General features: G+C 38.2%; 1 protein-coding gene across 2 annotated transcripts in view; it reads right to left on the bottom strand.

The window, feature by feature from the left end:
- LOC100880605 (uncharacterized) overlaps window positions 1–18,864 on the bottom strand; it is a 386,346-nt gene that overhangs the window by 166,391 nt on the left and 201,091 nt on the right. For both annotated transcript variants that reach the window (XM_076531013.1, XM_012287140.2), the window contains one exon: window positions 8,441–8,561. The gene's annotated coding sequence lies outside the window, so the exon portion shown is untranslated. The remainder of the gene's footprint in view (window positions 1–8,440; window positions 8,562–18,864) is intronic.

Here is an 18,864-nt window from a genome sequence, read left to right on the forward strand (position 1 = left end):
TGACATATGTATGACAGAGTCATATGTGCAGACGACAGTAATTCAGAGTAAATTACCAATCTCTTGCTCAAACCCTCCCATCACTAGTTAACATGGAGTCTTCCTAAAGTAATTTCGAAGTTACTCAAGAATTTTTCTTAGCAGATAGCCTGGAGCTCTGATTTCCAAGAGAGATTACCGCGCAAGTAACAAATTCTGTACGATAGGTATACTCGGCATCGAAAATGTTATTGCTCGGCAGTTACGAGCAATTTAATTAAGCCGAGGGGCCCGTGCAACGTAAGATCGGTTCCCGGTTCGGGCCAGTATCCCACGATTTCTACAAGAAGTTTCAATATATCGGTCGGGATGATAAGATTTTAGTGGATCGTAAATCATCTCGTATCTAAGTGGCTGAACGAGGAGCTCGTCGAAGGAATGCCCGGTTCCTGGGCCGAGCATTAATGAATTTCCATAATGGCGCGATAACAGTGTACACAGTGGGCCATTAATACGCACTCGCGAGATCTTTACGATCGTTTTACGTTTCTCGTAAAACTTTGCTCGCGAGTACAATTTGTCCCTGTTCCGGGCCTAGAAGCCACGACGTCGAAACCGATCCTCGTCGTTCACCGACTTCTGTGAAAACAAGTTCCCTTCGCTCTTTTATCGTCGATGATCGGTGGTTCTGGCGAAATTGTTATTACCCGGGTTATTTATTGCAACGCTCGAGCCAATAAGAAGCCTCGATATCGACGCGCAACGTGCCACGGACTACCCGACGGAAAGATGATGCTCGAGGAGTCCGACGAGTCTCGCAATATTATATTTACTGTTCCATAATGCAATTTTGTTGCGCGATATTAGATCCGTATATTTACGGCCAGCATTTCTTCCTTCGGCAACTGATACCACGGGCTTAAACTCTGAATATCTTATTCGAGATAAGGCCTGATTGATTTTTTTACTCCTCTTCGGATTATTTGCAGTTGTAGAGGTTTCTAGGGAGCATAATATGAACGAGGATTGATAGGATAGTGGACGTAATGGGGATGTTTTTTAATGGGGAGGAGTATTTAGCTTCTCAAGTATTCGTGTGTGTTCGTATTAGTTCGTAACTATTCGTAGTTATTCGTATCGGCTCATATCATTTCGTAATTATTCGTACGAATTCGTACCTGTTCGTGACTTCGTAACTATTCGTATTTGTTCGTAAGTATTCGTATCTATTGGTATCTACTCGTATCTATTCACATCGACTCGTATCTCTTCGTAATTATTCGTAAGTATTCGTATCTATTGGTATCTACTCGTATTTATTCGCATCGACTCGAATCTCTTCGTAATTATTCGTATTCATTCGTACTTATTCGTGACTTCGTAACTATTCGTATCTGTTCGTAAGTACTCGTATCTATCTACTTGTAACTACTCGTATCGACTCGTACCTCTTCGTAATTATTCGTACTCATTCGTACCTAGTCGTGACTTCGTAACTATTCGTACCTCTTCGTAACTATTCGTGTCTATTCGTAAGTATTCGTCTGTATTTACGCATCTTTATACCTGTTTATATACATTTATACATATTTACACACATTTATACCTATTTAAACATACTTCTACGTATTTATACTGACTTAAATTATTATTTACGATAAATATTTCCTACTGAAGCAAGAAATATATTCCTACAAAAATTCATACATTACCTAAATATGAACAAGTGTTACCACAAGTTCCTTAATGACCATACAATTTCCCCAACTAATTAAATCTTGCATTCAACTTACTTTTACGCAAACTCGAAACGACGTCACCAATCTTCCTAATCATCCCATTCTGACAGAATATAAACTCGACCAAGTTATTTCTTGCTATCAGCAACGATAATTAAGATACTCACTCGAAACACCCTGTACATTATGCACATTTAACACTCTCCCAAGATAAACCTTCCTCTTATAAAATACTCCTATTGAAAATACACAGAATCTGTTACACTTCTTATTGCAACTCGATCACATAAAATGATTATTCGTTTTATATTACGTCAAGGTATCACGAACGTCCATTTACGTCCAATAGCCAGCACGAGGAAAGTAGTTAAAAGCAGAGGGTTCCAAAGAATCGGATTACGAAGACGAGAGAAGAGAAAACGTTGAAGGAAGGCGGTCGCAAGGAATGGGACTTCCACTTCGTTGCTCGTGAATAGTCCCAAAGCCTGGGGTCTTAAAGGTCCTCCTCGAGGCTCGATGAAAAAACAACAAAGAGTTCGCTGCTCACAATAGCGGGTCCCGGGCCCCTCGAGTCCCCCGTTTCTCTATTTGTGTTTACAATAAGGAACACAGAAGCGATGGAATTCGCTCTTATGGCGAGGGTGACCCAACTGGAACCTGATGTTCCTTCTCAGTCTTTTCAAAATCCGCAGCAATTTCTAGCTGTTTTTTAATCCTCTTGTCAAGTTTCGAACCTCATCATTTTGTTAAGCTGGTTTAATTTGGAGGTGAAGGTGGGTTGGAGGTGGGAGAGATATTTGTCAATTTTAGGACCTGAGGTTGTGGAATTCTAAGTTGTCAGATTTATAAATTTTTGCATTCTCAAATTTCTACACCCCAAAATTCTCAAGGTTCCAAATTTCTACGTCCCCAAATCTCTACACGCCCAAATTCTCAAGCTTCAAATTTCCACGTCCCCAAATTCTCAAGCTTCAAATTTCCACGTCCCCAAATTCTCAAGCTTCCAAATTTCCACGTCCCCAAATTCTCAAGCTTCAAATTTCCACGTCCCCAAATTCTCAAGCTTCCAAATTTCCACGTCCCCAAATTCTCAAGCTTCAAATTTCCACGTCCCCAAATTCTCAAGCTTCCAAATTTCCACGTCCCCAAATTCTCAAGCTTCAAATTTCCACGCCCCCAAATTCTCAAGCTTCCAAATTTCCACGTCCCCTAATTCTCAAGCTTCCAAATTTCCACGTCCCCAAATTCTCAAGCTTCCAAATTTCCACATCCTTAAATTTTCAAGCTTCCAAATTTCCACGTCCCCAAATTCTCAAGCTTCCAAATTTCCACGCCCCCAAATTCTCAAGCTTCCAAATTTCCACGTCCCCAAATTTTCAAGCTTCCAAATTTCCACGCCCCCTAATTCTCAAGCTTCCAAATTTCCACGCCCCCAAATTTTCAAACTCCCAAATCGCTGCATCCCTAATTCCCACATTCCCAAATTTCCAAACCCCCAATTCCTAAAATTAAAAATCTCCAAATCCTCCAATATTCAACCCCCAAATTCCTCCATCCCTAAATTCCCAAACACTAAAATTTCCACACCCCAATTTCCACCTCTCCAAATTACCAAATCCCCCAACCTGAAACGTCAAAAACGCAAAGAGTTCATTATCGCCCAATCCCACTCCACTCCAAAGTTCCTCAACGAGTTGATCTGCCCATCACCGTTTTAAATCAATCTAACCTTCTCTAAAAAAAAGCCCACGCGTGACCCATTCAAATAATCCACCTCCTAATTGTGAGCAACGACACGTATCGGCAGGCCCAACGAAAAGAACAAAGACGCAGTGGTAGAAAAAAATGAGCAAACAAGAAACACGAGTTCCCCGGGCGTTTTCGTTCGCTCATTGCCAGCAATGACTAGCACATCGCGTTTTTAAAGTTCCAGGCTGGCTGGAGGATGGTCCTCGAGCAAACGGCTGCCAAAGGTACAACGGACGATCGTTATTACGACGTCAAACTGAATGACGGGGTACGCTTGCACCTCGAGAACCAGCTTCGAGGTGATTTAAGGACAGGTAACAATGAACGATAGCTTCGAGATGCGTTTTCTGTGACTGAAATCGATACGTTTCTTTCTGTGATGTCGTGTCTCAAGTTTTGAAATTTATATTCGATTGTAGAGGAGTTCTTTTAAGTGTGGTTGAAATTGATGAGGTAGGTGAGTTAACTGTGGCTGATGAGTTAAGTGGGGTTGATTAAATGTGGATGACGAAATTTGGGGACGTGGAAATTTGGAAGCTTGAGAATTTGGGGTAGTGGAAATTTGGAAGCTTGAAAATTTGGGAGCGTGGAAATTTGGAAGCTTGAGAATTTGGGGGCGTGGAAATTTGGAAGCTTGAGAATTTGGGGACGTGGAAATTTGGAAGCTTGAGAATTTGGGGACGTGGAAATTTGGAAGCTTGAGAATTTGGGGTAGTGGAAATTTGGAAGCTTGAAAATTTGGGGGCGTGGAAATTTGGAAGCTTGAGAATTTGGGGGCGTGGAAATTTGAAAGCTTGAGAATTTGGGGACGTGAAAATTTGAAGCTTGAGAATTTGGGGACGTGGAAATTTGGAAGCTTGAGAATTTGGGGACGTGGAAATTTGGAAGCTTGAGAATTTGGGGACGTGGAAATTTGGAAGCTTGAGAATTTGGGGAGGTGGAAATTTGGACGCTTGAGAATTTGGGGATGTGGAAAGTTGAAGCTTGAGAATTTGGGGAGGTGGAAATTTGGACGCTTGAGAATTTGGGGACGTGGAAATTTGGAAGTTTGAGAATTTGGGGACGTGGAAATTTGGAAGCTTGAGAATTTGGAGAGGTGGAAATTTGGAAGCTTGAGAATTTGGGGACGTGGAAATTTGGAAGCTCGAGAATTTGGGGACGTGGAAACTTGGAAGCTTGAAAATTTGGGGGATGCAGAGATTTGGTAACATAAAAATTTGGAACCTTGAGAATTTGGGGGTGTAGAGATTTGAGGATTTGAGAGTTAACTGTGGGTGGCAGGTCAAGGTTGATGAGTTAAATTTGGATTAATGATGTGGTGAGTTAATGGGTTGGTTTGATGGGGTTAATGAGTTAGTTATGGGTGACGAGGCAACTATGGCTGACAGGATAACTGAAGATGCTGAGTTAACTGTGGTTGATGAGTTCATTGTGGTTCACTAATTAACTGTTGATGAGTTGGTTTACAGGTTGACTGAAGTTGATGAGTTAACTGTGGATTAATGAATGATGTGGTGAGTTAATGGTTGACGTTTTTACTGTGGTTCATGAGTTAATTGTGGTTGACCAAATAAGTAAAGTTGATGAGTCAACTATGGTACCTAAATTAAAGATTGATGTGGTGAGTTAATGGTTGACATTTTTACTGTGGTTCATGAGTTAGTTCTGGTCGACAAGACAACTATGGCTGTTAAGATAATTATGGTTGACGAGTTAACAGCAGTAAAAGACTTAATTGTGGTTGATGAGTTAGCTGCAACTGACAACATAACTAAGCTTGATGAGTTAACTGTGTATGAGTCAATTATGGTTGACAAGGTAACTATGACTGACAAAATAATACATTAGACAAAAATCATCAAAAACTTCATGCATTTAACACTGAAACTCCTGACATCAGGTGCCTACTGTAAAATTGCAAATAAAGTAAAAAAATAAATAAATACCAACAATATACACAATCACCCGTTACTTCAACAAAAATAAAATGAACAAAAATGAATAAAAGTACAATAATAAAATGATACAATATTTAATATGGAAAGCAGCCATCTTGATTGGTTCCAGTTGAAGTTTCGATACAGAGAACAGAAACGATAGATTAAGTTTACCGAAGGTAAAACCGTTTCCTGATGAATGAATTCAGTACATTGATATATGTATCTGTTATTTTCGCATCGTTTTAGCATTTAGCCTGACAGTTTGATGGAGTTGCATCGTGAGTTCGAGTTTGATGGACATGATGATTCATCTAGAATGCCTCCGCGTTCCGACAATTTCGTTGGTTAGAAATAGTTCGAAGGTTGCTAACTTTTAGTATAAATAGATACGTCAAGTATTTACGGAGATCTACAAGGAATTGCACTTTGTGTTATTCTGATTACTAGGATTGACGAGGAAAAAGATTTATTGCCATCGAAATTATTTATCGATACGACACGATTATTATTTGTAACGATGAATTTCTTTGGATGAAAACAGTCCATATTTTGGAATATTTGTGAAAAAGGTCCACTTTGTCCAAAACCAGGAAATAAATCAATTGATTAATTGATGGGTGTGTAGGCACATGTGTATGTAGTAATTGCATACGTCAATTTAATAAAATAGTAATTTGAACAGAATATACATTAACTAAAAGTGTTCATACATAAATTCATAAATAATCTCATACATTCATATACAACTTCACGTATTAACTATTCATACACAAATTCACTAATTAATATTAATTAGTATAATATTAATGGATACGTGCATGTCCTCTGCATCATACAAACTTTATAGTGAATGTACATATTTATGTAAATGCATCGGCTAAATATCAGTGTCTTTTATTTCTAGTACGTGTATTTGCCAGATCACCCTTTTACTTTTTAAAATGTACACATTAAATATGGATATTAAACGAAAAAATTACAAAAATGGACACTTAAAATATCAATTGACTGCAAAAATGTTTCGTTAAGTGCTTGGGATCAATATTTTCATGTATACATATTGCAAACATGTGTTTGATACATGGAGCATAGTAATCAAACTAATTTAAGTAATGGAGGTAGTCGTGTTAATCAAACTAATCAAATTAATCAAACTAGGTAAAATAATCGGACTAATCAAATTAATTAAATAAATCAAATAAATGAAATTAATCAAATAAATCAAATAAATGAAATTAATCAAATAAATCAACTTAATCAACTTAATCAAACTAATCAAATTTATCAAATCAATCAAAATAACGTAATCAAATGAATGAGAGCAAGGGAATATTAACCAAGCTAATTAAAATAATCAAACGCATCAAATTAATCAAAGTGATCAAATTAATTAAATTAATCAAACTAATTCAATTAATTAACCTAACCAAATAAATCAAAGTAATGAGAACAGTAATAATAATCTCCTTCATTACATTGATCAAACTAATCAATTTAATCAAACTAATCAAACTGACCAAATTAATCAAACTAATTAAATCAAACAATTACAATTAACAGAAAAAATGCATTAGCACAATTAATCGAAGTAAATATTAATTTTTCTTGAGACACCTCTAAAAAATTCACGGAAAGAGTATCAATGGTCCCGAGGATGTTTAGGATACACCCTCATTTAACGCGACGCCAGTGTCCTCGATGAAAAGGCTGGACGGTAAATAGTCATATCTAACGTTTATCAGACAACATGGCTCGTTCTGGTCTCGTCAAGATCCATTTGCGAAGCAGGATGCACAGGAGCATTACCGTGTCGTGATGTCAAATACTAACGGTGGAGAAGCGAGTGGTATCATTACCGGACCTCATAGCGGGCCAGCGCATCTCGCACCCCATACCACCACCCCCATAGCCGTATTTCTACGCTACGAAACACAGAATAGCGAACAGGTTGATAGATCTTGATGGAGTATCAAGGTTCTCCACTATGCTAAATACTCGGCTCTCAATTAGACACGGTGTAATTCGATCATGAGAGGGATAAACCCTGTTCTCGAATTAGCTCGATAATTTTTTGTATACTTTGGTAGTGAATATTTTTGTTAGACAAAATTATCTTATTTTTGTTGGCAAAATTTATGTTACTCTTGTTAGTAAAAGTCATTACTAGGATGGTTCACTGTATCAGTTTTGGGGGTGTCAGCATGTGAGAGTTCGTATAGGTTCATATAGGTCCATAGATTTGTGGATGGCAATGTAATTAGAGTCTACTCTGAAACTCATCTCCAAGTATGTACACTGTTTACTTATAAAATAAATTTCCACGAGTTAAACCTTGATGGTTCAAAGTCAATTTGTCGATGGCAATATAACGAGAGTCTATTCTGAAGCTGATCTCCAAGCATGTACACTGTCTACTTATGAAATAAATTTCCACGAGTTAAACCTTGATGGTTCAAAGTCAATTTGTCGATGGCAATATAACGAGAGTCTATTCTGAAGCTGATCTCCAAGCATGTGCACTGTCTACTTATAAAATAAATTTCCACGAGTTAAACCTTGATGGTTCAAAGTCAATTTGTCGATGGCAATATAGCGAGAGTCTATTCTGAAGCTGATCTCCAAGTATGTACACTGTCTACTTATAAAATAAATTTCCACGAGTTAAACCTTGATGGTTCAAAGTCAATTTATAAATGGCAATATAACGAGAGTCTACTCTGAAACTCATCTCCAAGTATATACACTGTCTACTTATAAAATAAATTTCCACGAGCTAAACCTTGATGGTTCAAAGTCAATTTATAAATGGCAATATAACGAGAGTCTATTCTGAAGCTGATCTCCAAGTATGTACACTGTCTACTTATAAAATAAATTTCCACGAGTTAAACCTTGATGGTTCAAAGTCAATTTGCAGATGGCAATATAACGAGAGTCTACTCTGAAAGAGATACTCTTATCTCCAGTCATTGTCGACCTATAAAATAAATGTCCATGTCTAAACCTTAATAATTAAACTTATTATTAACTTACCAATATTAGGTTGTTTTGCTGCAAGAATTCCTGGAATCCTTATACCCCAAGTCTAAGTCACATGCAGCTGACGAAATATTCTTTCATGCTTGCACATGGGAGACAAAGGTGGATTCAGCACCTAAACAGAACAAGATTTCATAATTAAAAAATGAACCATTTAATATGAATTCTGAGAAAATAATTTGTTGAAAGCAATTATTAGTTCTAGAATATAAATTAGTAGTACGGTATAACTGTAATTTTATTATTAATGCAAAACCACATGATTGCGTATGTAGGTTAACGCAATATAATATTAAACTGCTTATTATTAGGTAATATTAGGTATAATACTCGTCCATTAATTTCATTAATTAATTCATGAATGTAATTCATTAAATTTACTCATTAATTAATTCATTAAGTGTATTAAATTATAAATTTAATTAATTGATTCATTAAGCGTACTCGTTAATTCGATTTAATTAGTCCATTGAAATCAATCGCGGATCACAGCTTGAAACAACAAAAACTGCAAATATGTTGGGTTTCCGGTTAAAAAATCGCGACAGTCTGCAAAATGAATACACCCCAAACAAAAAGCAATTTCGAAGTACACTATTTACAGTCATCTATCCGAGGTCTTCTGAATCATAATTAAAAATTTCATCGTCCCACGAGTCCCTGAAAGTCACCCGATCCCCAACTCCATCAAAACTATTACCAAAACTCGTTCCCCGAAGTATACCAAATTTCAAGCTAACTGCAACTCACCCTCCAGAACGATTCAACCCTGGCCGTGGCATTAATTCGTGCCACGAGAATCCCCCGTCAAGAATGTGCCCGCGAGACTCGTGGCGCGTCTCGGATCGAGCCAAAGGGTGGAAGAAGAAGAGGCGGAAAAAAAAGAAGAAGAAGAAGGAAACGAGAGTGTCTGGTAAGGAGGATGAGGTGAAGTGGCGTGGGGCTAAGACGTTGTCCTGCCAACAGGTGGTAGCAACCTCACACTACCAGCTCCGCTTCAGCACGGCAGCTCAACCCCTTTTTCACCCTCCGTGGCAGCAACCACGACGATAACCCGCGGCGACACCCGATAAAACGGGCCGTAGAGAGGGTTGGAGGTCTTCTACGATGCCGGGATAAGTGGGTCGTGGTCGGGGAACGGAAAAGAAAAACACCGGAGGGATTATCGGCCGTGGATACACCCTCTGCTACGCCAACGCGCCATGCCGCCCCTTTAACGAAAGAAACTTGCTCTTTGCTAGTAGCACGTGCGCTCGAAGACGTTGCAACGTTTTCTCCCTCCCTCTCTCTCTTTCTCTCTCCGCTTACGATTCTCAAGCAGGACTACTACGGGACGGCGTGCTTCCACAACCGGGACGCTCGAGTAGCCTGTATTTTGCGAGCCGAGGATTTTGCGGTCTCCTGGGGAAAGGACAAACCACCCCTTTCTACTCTCTCTCTCTTTACCCCTATCCTGCCAGTCACGTCGCACTGGGAATTACGGCGGAGGCTCGACGAGCTGGAAACACGACATTTTTCGAACGATGACGTGCTCTGACCTTGATTTTACTGCCACACTGACGCACTCGAAGAGACTAACCACTATAGATGGAACTATGTATTCGATTGGAACTGTAGGTTCTGGTCCTGGTGAGAAACTTTAGGGATTATATTTACCATTAAACGAAATAAGAAACTTTAACCAAACTCATCATACGAAAGTGGTCATAATGATCTTTGAATAACTTCTTACCAATATACAACTATGTATTCGAACCAATATGAAACTATGTATTCGATTGGAACTGTGGGTTGTGGTCTTACAAGTGAAATTTTGGAGATTATATTTGCCACTGAAAGAAATGAGAAACTTTAACCAAACTCATCATACGAAAGTGGTCATAATGATCTTTGAATAACTTCTTTATTTTACAAAGTTTATTTTTAATTTACAACTTTAAGCTTTGGTCAAGGTAAGTTTTTAGGTCATTCTGCAAGTTTAGTTCTGAGTTACAAGTTTTTAAATTATCTTAGACTACATAATTTTCAAGTTACAAGTTTAGTTTTTAGGTTATGTTCAGTTTTTAGGTTATATTGACTTAGAAAGCTTGTTCTTATACAAGTTACGTTTTTGATTATATTTTTACATCATTTTAAGTCACGAAGATATTCTTGAACTCTGATTTTCATTGAGTTAATTTGTGCTTCATCGTTCGTTTACCTTGTAATTTTTTAATTTTGTATTATTACATACATTGTCGACATATTTTTATAAAATACATTTTATATTCCGTTTTTATTTTATGTCAATATTTTAGTATTGTAAACAACAATTAAGGGTAGTGACTTAACTAAGAAAATTAAAAAGTGTCTTTTACCAAGAAATTTTAGACTAAAATAAGATTCTTCGAGGAAATAATTTAATAATCAAAATTTTAATATTAAATCGATGATTACCCAGTTCGTGGATATATAAATAATTTATATAATATTAATACGAAATTACGGATAAAATAAATATGATTAAATGTATGTTAATTTATGTGCTGGCCGAATATTAATATCTCGATACCAATAATTTGCATGCCTTATTCATACACGATATACAAAAATATAAATGTATAAATTAAATAAATAATCGTGTCATGTAATAATGCAGTACAACATAAATATTTATGTATATACAAATTATTGAAGGAATAAATCTCCACGTTTCTCATAACTTGTAATACGTGCTATTACTCGGGTCATTTCTCATAGCCATACTTTTTGAGGTTAGGTTAAAAACTGCAATATCTTTTGTTTAATTTTTGTGGTAAACGTTTGGAATTTCGGACGATTCTTTTTATATTAAAAGAAACGTTTTCCTATTATATTACATACAATTATATGCTAACTTGAGTTTCTTTGAATAAATTCTTAATTTATCGCCGCCATCTTAAAAATGTCCCCTCGTAACAATATTTTTCAAAACCTCCTGACATAATACCTTCGTATAATTTTGTAAAACTATCTAATAAAACGGGATTCTAAGAAAATATCTATCTAAGTAAAGAAGTCTTGATATTCATCGAAAAGTAGAGAGAAAAAAAATGAGTATCCTCCGGAACCTCGTAACGATATCGAACGAGTTGTCGGTGTCGCGACAATTTTAACGAAGACACCATTAAATCGGTGGGACGAGCCGATGCAAAAGATTCGGTCGTCTCAAAGGAAAATCTTAACGAGCGGGAACAATGAACCCATGTGAATTATTAGCCGGCACAAAGCGTCTGTGTTTTCGCCGTTTAATAAAACGCGGAATGAATTAAGCGAACGACCTTTCCTTTCCCCTATCTCTTTACATCCCTCTTCCATACTTCTTTTTTTAATTAACGAGCCTTCCAGTGTCCTTTGCTTCTCTCAGGCTGTGCTCTCGATACCGTTGTTCGACCAATTACGACACTGATAACGAGCAAGACTACGTTGAATCTCCTGACAGTCGCTTATTGATTAGCACTCTACTCGATTTCGTGGTTTCAGCTTCAAGAACGAACGATGTCGTTCTTGATCGCCAGATTGAAAAATCTCCGATCTCGAATATCGCTGGAGATTTTCGTGACTTTCGGATGCGGACGTTTGCGATGCGTCGACAGAAATTTATGAAGGTTGCGGAATTTTTAGTGGAGTCAGTGTTTTTTAGGAAATTTCACTTTGGAGGTGGGGGTTATAGTGGTGGGATGATCAGAATTGTGGAATGGAAGATCACAATTTGGGGATTTTAGGATTTAGAGATTTTGGAATCTGGGGATTTTTGAATTTTGAGATCTTGGGATTTTGGAACCTAGGGAATTTGGGATTTAGCAAATTTGGAACTTAGAGAATTAGGGATCTACAGAATTTGGGATCTACAGAATTTGGGATCTAGGGAATGGGGGATCTAGGGAATGGGGGATCTAGGGAATGGGGGATCTAGGGAATGGGGGATCTAGGGAATGGGGGGTCTAGGGAATGGGGGATCTAGGGAATGGGGGATCTAGGGAATGGGGGATCTAGGGAATGGGGAATCTAGGGAATGGGGGATCTAGGGAATGGGGGATCTAGTGAATGGGGGATATAGGGAATGGGGGATCTAGGGAATGGGGGATCTAGGGAATGGGGGATCTAGGGAATTGGGGATCTAGGGAATTTGGGACTTAGAGAATTTGGGATCTAGATAATTTGGAATCTAGAGAATTTGGGATCTAGAGAATTTGGGTTCTAGGGAATTTGGGACTTAGAGAGTTTGGGATCTAGGGAATTCGGGATGTAGGAATTTTGGGATCGAGGGAATTTTGAATCTTGGAATCTTGGGATCTTGAGATTTTGGGAGATTTTGGAATCTTGGAATCTTGCGATTTTAGAATATTGGTATTTGGCAATTTTAGAATTTTGGGATCTTGAGGTTTTGGAATATTGGAATCTTGTGTTAAAGTTCTAGAAATGGAAGATTTTTAATGTTTACACTTCTGTAACATAACCAAAACTAATACTATACAAAAATAAAAATAAAATTCACATCAAACTTTTTTTGTCCATAATTCATGTTACACTTCATTTAAATATTACATTACACATCATCCCACAACCTGAAACACAAAAACCACCAATTTCTGCATTAATTCATCGCTCTAACAAAGTAGTCACTCAAGAAAGCAATACAGCCCGCAACTTTCCCTTTCCGAAGAATCACGAAAGATACACCGAAGCGTTTCACCGAAAGAGATCGATAGAGTAGAAAGAGATCGACGAGGGCAAAAAAAGAAGGAAGTGGAACGAAGAGAGCAAGAGAATTGGTCTACTGCAAGTGAAGCAACGATATACGATCCTGCAACTTCATCTCGACCTCTTCCATGAGCGAGGTCGAAGGTCGAAGGCTTCGTCAAGTCAGGAACCCGTCGATCCAGTTTGTGCTCGGAATCACGGTCCCGTTTTCACCTCAAAACCCTTGAACTCGACCCGAGAACCAAGACCCGCGGCATCATTCCGTGCACGTAGCCAACCGAGGATCCCTGTTTCTTCGAAATTCATCCGATTCTACTTTTTCGAACTTTACAATTTTCAGCGGTGTTCGTTCCTTTTTCTTTTATTTGCTGGTACTTGTGTTTCATAGAGAGGAAACTTTGTGTACTTGTATTTAGGTGCTTATTTAGGAACTTATATTTAGGTATTTATTTAGGGATTTATATTTAGGTACTTATTTAGAAATTTATGTTTAGAAATTTTTATTCAGGTACTTATTTAGGAATTTTTATTCGGGTACTTATTTAGGAATTTTTAGTTAGGTACGTGTTTAGGAATTTATGTTTAGGTGCGTATTTATTCATTTTTATTTAGGTACGTATTTAATAATTTTTTATCAGGTACTTATTTAGGAATTTTAAGCTAGGTACTTGTTTAGGAATTTATGTTTAGGTGCTTATTTATTAATTTTTATTTAGGTACTTATTACGAAATTTTTATTTATATTACGTCCTTATCAACATGCTTGTAGTCTATTATACAGTATTTACTTTTTTATTGATTGCACCCCATTAGTTATTTGACATGTTCAATGTGGTTAAAACAATTATAATCATCATTACTTTAGGAGATATCTAAAGTATAAAATATTTCAATAATATTTTTAGAAAATCACTAAAATATTTGCTGCTTCACTACTTTAACCCCTTACATTAATTATATAGTATATCTAAAGAAGCACCTAAAAATTTGAGAACAAAAATTCAAAAGTTAATTGCAAGAAATATATGCATATGTCCATATGAAGAATATTAATTAATAATTAATCATGGTACTAGTACATCATTCTAGTCATACAAAACATATATGATCTCTATCAAAAATGTAACTAATATTCACACATATCATACATGTACCTGAACATGTGTTGCCTTCATAGAAACTCATACAAAACATATGTAATCTTTATAAAAAACGTGACTAATATTCACACATATCATACATGTACCTGAACATGTGTTGCCTTCATAGAAACTCATACAAAACATATGTAATCTTTATAAAAAACGTGACTAATATTCACACATATCATACATGTACCTGAACATGTGTTGCCTTCATAAAAAGTCATACAAAACATACATGATCTTTATAAAAAATGTGACTAATATTCACACATATCATACATGTACCCAAACACATGGTACTTTCATAAAAAGTACATAATGTATCAAAACGATAAGTTTCAATGAACACAAATATTTGTCATTTCACAATCTCTAACACAGTACGATTATCATAAGGTTGATGATCCGGGTATTAAAAACGAAGAGCAACTGAACTAACAAAATCGGCGCAGAAAGAAGGGTACCTTTGAAATCGCGAAACCAAACACAAACGATAGATTCGATTTGTTCGAGGGAACGTTTTCCATTCTAGGGTCCCCCTTTTTTTTAACGGAGGACAAAGGCCCGTTTGTTGGGCCCTCGGGCTTACAAAGGGTTCCATTGCAGCGAATGCGGCCGCATAAAACGAGCTCTGTCGAGCCTTCCTTCCTTCCTTCTTTCTTTCTTTATTTCTTTATCTCTTTCCTTCTTCGAACACGTCGATTCCGCTGGTAACAAGAATTTGCTACATTGACGTTCCCTCTGCGTCGGTTATTGTACGGCGCAACATTGTAATCTTCGCTGCTGTCGTCAAACTAGAAACAATTGTACGGTACTCGGGTACAATGACGCGTTGTTGTCTTCTAAGTACGTGCCTCAACTGCGAACAGGATCTATTCATTAGCTACAATGCTAATCTATTTTACCGGCGAATAATTAAGTATTTAAGTCACGAATGACACCGGCTGTCAAAACGTTCAATATTGGCTGCGAATGGAACTTCGTTGCAGGTGTTATGACATTCTTGTATTTTTACAGAAATAGGGGAATATGAAGGAAAATATTCAACATTTTTTAGTTTTGCTTCTTTTTGTAGTTTTGTAAATTTATAGATTGCTTTTATAAATCAATTTTTTACGTTGAATGTAATTACAATTATAGCAATTCATATGTGTGTATCAAGACATACAAACGATTTGTATATCCTTGGATCCTCATGTTCCCAGTTAGTAACAACCCTAAATCGCAATATCCAATTGCAGATCAAGAGATTGCATATCCATAGATAACAATATTTCTAGATCTCTAGACACTTATTCGCTATATCCTACATCCTCTATACTCTACATCCCTTGCACCCTATATTCCCTATACTTTAACATCCCTATATACCTATCTCCTTATATCTCTAACTTTCCGTAGCTCTGAATCCCCCATATTCTAACAACCCTGCATCCCAATCACTACATATTCCCTTATATCACATATGTTCACATATGTTCACATATCTCCCACACCCTTATATCTCTGCTATATTCCCTTTACTCTAACATCTCACACACCTATCTCCTTATATCTCTAACCTTCCATAGCTCCGAATCCTCTATATTCACATCCCTGCCTCCCAATCACTACATATCCCCTTATATCACATATGTCCACATATGTCCACATATCTCCCACACCCTCACATCTCTCCTATATTCCCTATACTCTAACATCTCACACACCTATCTCCTTACATCTCTAACCTTCCATATCTCCGAATCCCCTATATTCACATCCCTGCCTCCCAATCACTACATATCCCCTTATATCACATATGTCCACATATGTCCACATATCTCCCACACTCTCACATCTCTCCTATATTCCCTATACTCTAACATCTCACACACCTATCTCCTTATATCTCTAACCTTCCATATCTCCGAATCCCCTACATCCACATCCCTGCCTCCCAATTCGCCACATATACCCTTATATCACATATGTCCACATATCTCCTACACCCTTACCTAGCCCTTCTACTCCAAAGCGCCACGATTCCACGGAATCGGTTTCCGAGCACGGTTCATACACGCACACACCTATACTATAAAGCAGGGCTTCGTTTTAATTAGCAGTAAACAGTCTCCATTAAGCTCGAAGCAGTAAATCACCTGCACTTATAGCAGCCCCGGTCGACCCCCGGCGGAACAACGAGGCCGACGAGGCGTCTTCGTCGGCGCACGAAAACGGAGAGAAAGAGGAACGCCGATGGGGGATTGGCCGATCGGCAGAGGGACGCCAGAGGGGTGTACATTACATTTCAATTTGGATCTGTCCGTCCTTCTTGCGGGACGAGCACTCTCCGGACCATGGACGAACGCCCCGCGCACCAAACGGGGAAGCTTGCGAATTTTCCTGCTCCGTGTTGCTCGAAAGAGAGACTCTATCCCTCTCGACAGATTTCTCTCTTACTTAGCACAGACAATAGCTGCGAAAGTTGCCTTTTTCCGCCTCGTGCTCGCAGAAGCGACGGGGCTTATGTTTTAACTTCGATTATTGATTCTTGTATTTCTTGGCTGTTCTTTCTTGGGGACGTAACTGGTGCTGGTCTTAGGTAGTCAAATTTTTTCTTATTTTCTCTGTATCAGGGAAAGGGAAAATGTACTTTTTCCAATGATAAGAAATGAAATGCAAAAATTACTGGCAAAGCTAGTAGCACCAGTGCTACAGTACATAGGTGGTCCCTTAGGTAAGCTTTGCTAGTAGCACAGATCAGACAGACAAATTTTTGCGTTTGTTACCTTATCTGTACCAGGTCTATTGTTTACTGGATCATCTTTGATCATACTAATCATCTCAACCTCTCCAACTTCTGCAAACTGTCAGCGCAGTATGAATAGTCATACACACACATGAACACATATGCACTAACGCACATATAGTAACACGTCTAATTCTTTATAGACTTTCTAACTTTCTATATCATCCCAACAAACTATTTTCGAATTGTCTTGTTATTGATATCTATAGTACAATGCACCCTAAAAGTTTTGTTCTAAACTTGCTTTTATTAGATAGCTGCAGTAGGTGAATAATCTTGAAGCTTGTAATAGATGGAACATGTACGCAACCCTGCACCTGGCGTAGGAAGCTGACCTTTAAGGAACGCAACGCTATCCCACCTTGAACAATCCCAATGTGACATTCTAATGTTCTAGATCATCATTTGAAATGTTTGTCAACTAGTTTTACTCTGGTCCCTATGTGTCTGTTTTTCTTTTCTGACCAATTGAAGCTGTACATCAGACAGGCTGCTGATCAGCTTCTAACTTACCAGGTTCATGTTTGCGAAGAGTATATTCGGCAAAGAAACCTTTAACCTTAGTACTCCTAGATCAAGTATAGCTCATCAGATTTCTGACATCAAATCCAATGTTATCTTTGTCACCCAGAAAGCAACGTTAACAGATTGTGTTTAAAGAAACGATTAGCGATTTCTGGAAAAATATGTCACATGTTTGAAAAAGGGTGACACGCGTCAATCGCAGTTGGTGCAACGGGGAACGATAAACAATCGTTCGAAGAACAAAGTTACTCCAATTAGCAGCTGGGGTCTCCAATAATGCCAGCCTCTCCGTATTTATAACGTTAGTAGTCGCGTCTCTCTTTCTCGTATTCGTAGTCTGTCCCTGTTTCGGTGGATCCAATAAGAGGCGACCTCCCCGTCGTTTCACCGGCTCTTCCTCTCCGCTCTTCCCAATTAAATCGCGCCACGCTGCAACGAGCTTGCATACTGCGTACACCGATATCAATTACCGGGGCCAAGTGACACGACGCAGTCGCCGCGCCGAAAGGAGGACGATTTAAAAAAGAAAATCCAAAGATAGGGGGAACGGCGTAGAGGGATGCAGGAGACAAAGAGAGGGGGAACAAGAAACGAGGTGTGGGATGAGGATAATGAGAAGAAAGCTTGTAACGGGCTTAACGACCGGCTAACTATAGCGATTCCGACGTTTTCGGTGTTCAAGGTCGTTGGGTGGCTGATGGATCGCTGATGAGGATTTTGAGATTTCGGAGTTCTGGAATTTTGGAGTTTTGTGATTATGAACTTTTGGAATTTAGGAAATTGGGGATTTAGAGATTTGATGATTTGGGGATTTGGGGATTTGGGAATTTGGGATTTTAGGGAACTGGGAATTTAAGGATTTGAGAACTTAGGGAGATGGGAAATTAGAGAGATGGGAAATTGGGGAACTGGGAATTTAGGGAGTTGGGAAATTAGGGAGATGGGAAATTCGGGAGATGGGAATTTAGGGAGGTGAGAAATTAGGGAGATGGGAAATTTGAGAGATGGGAAATTACGGAGATGGGAAATTTGGGAGATGGGAAATTAGGGAGATGGGAATTTAGGGAGGTGAGAAATTAGGGAGATGGGAAATTTGAGAGATGGGAAATTACGGAGATGGGAAATTTGGGAGATGGGAAATTTGGGAAATGGGAAATTTGGGAGATGGGAAATTTGGGAGATGGGAAATTTGGGAGATGGGAAATTAGGGAGATGGGAATTTAGGGAGCTGGGAA

This window comes from Megachile rotundata, chromosome 1, assembly GCF_050947335.1.
Source record: "Megachile rotundata isolate GNS110a chromosome 1, iyMegRotu1, whole genome shotgun sequence".
Taxonomy (NCBI): domain Eukaryota; kingdom Metazoa; phylum Arthropoda; class Insecta; order Hymenoptera; family Megachilidae; genus Megachile; species Megachile rotundata.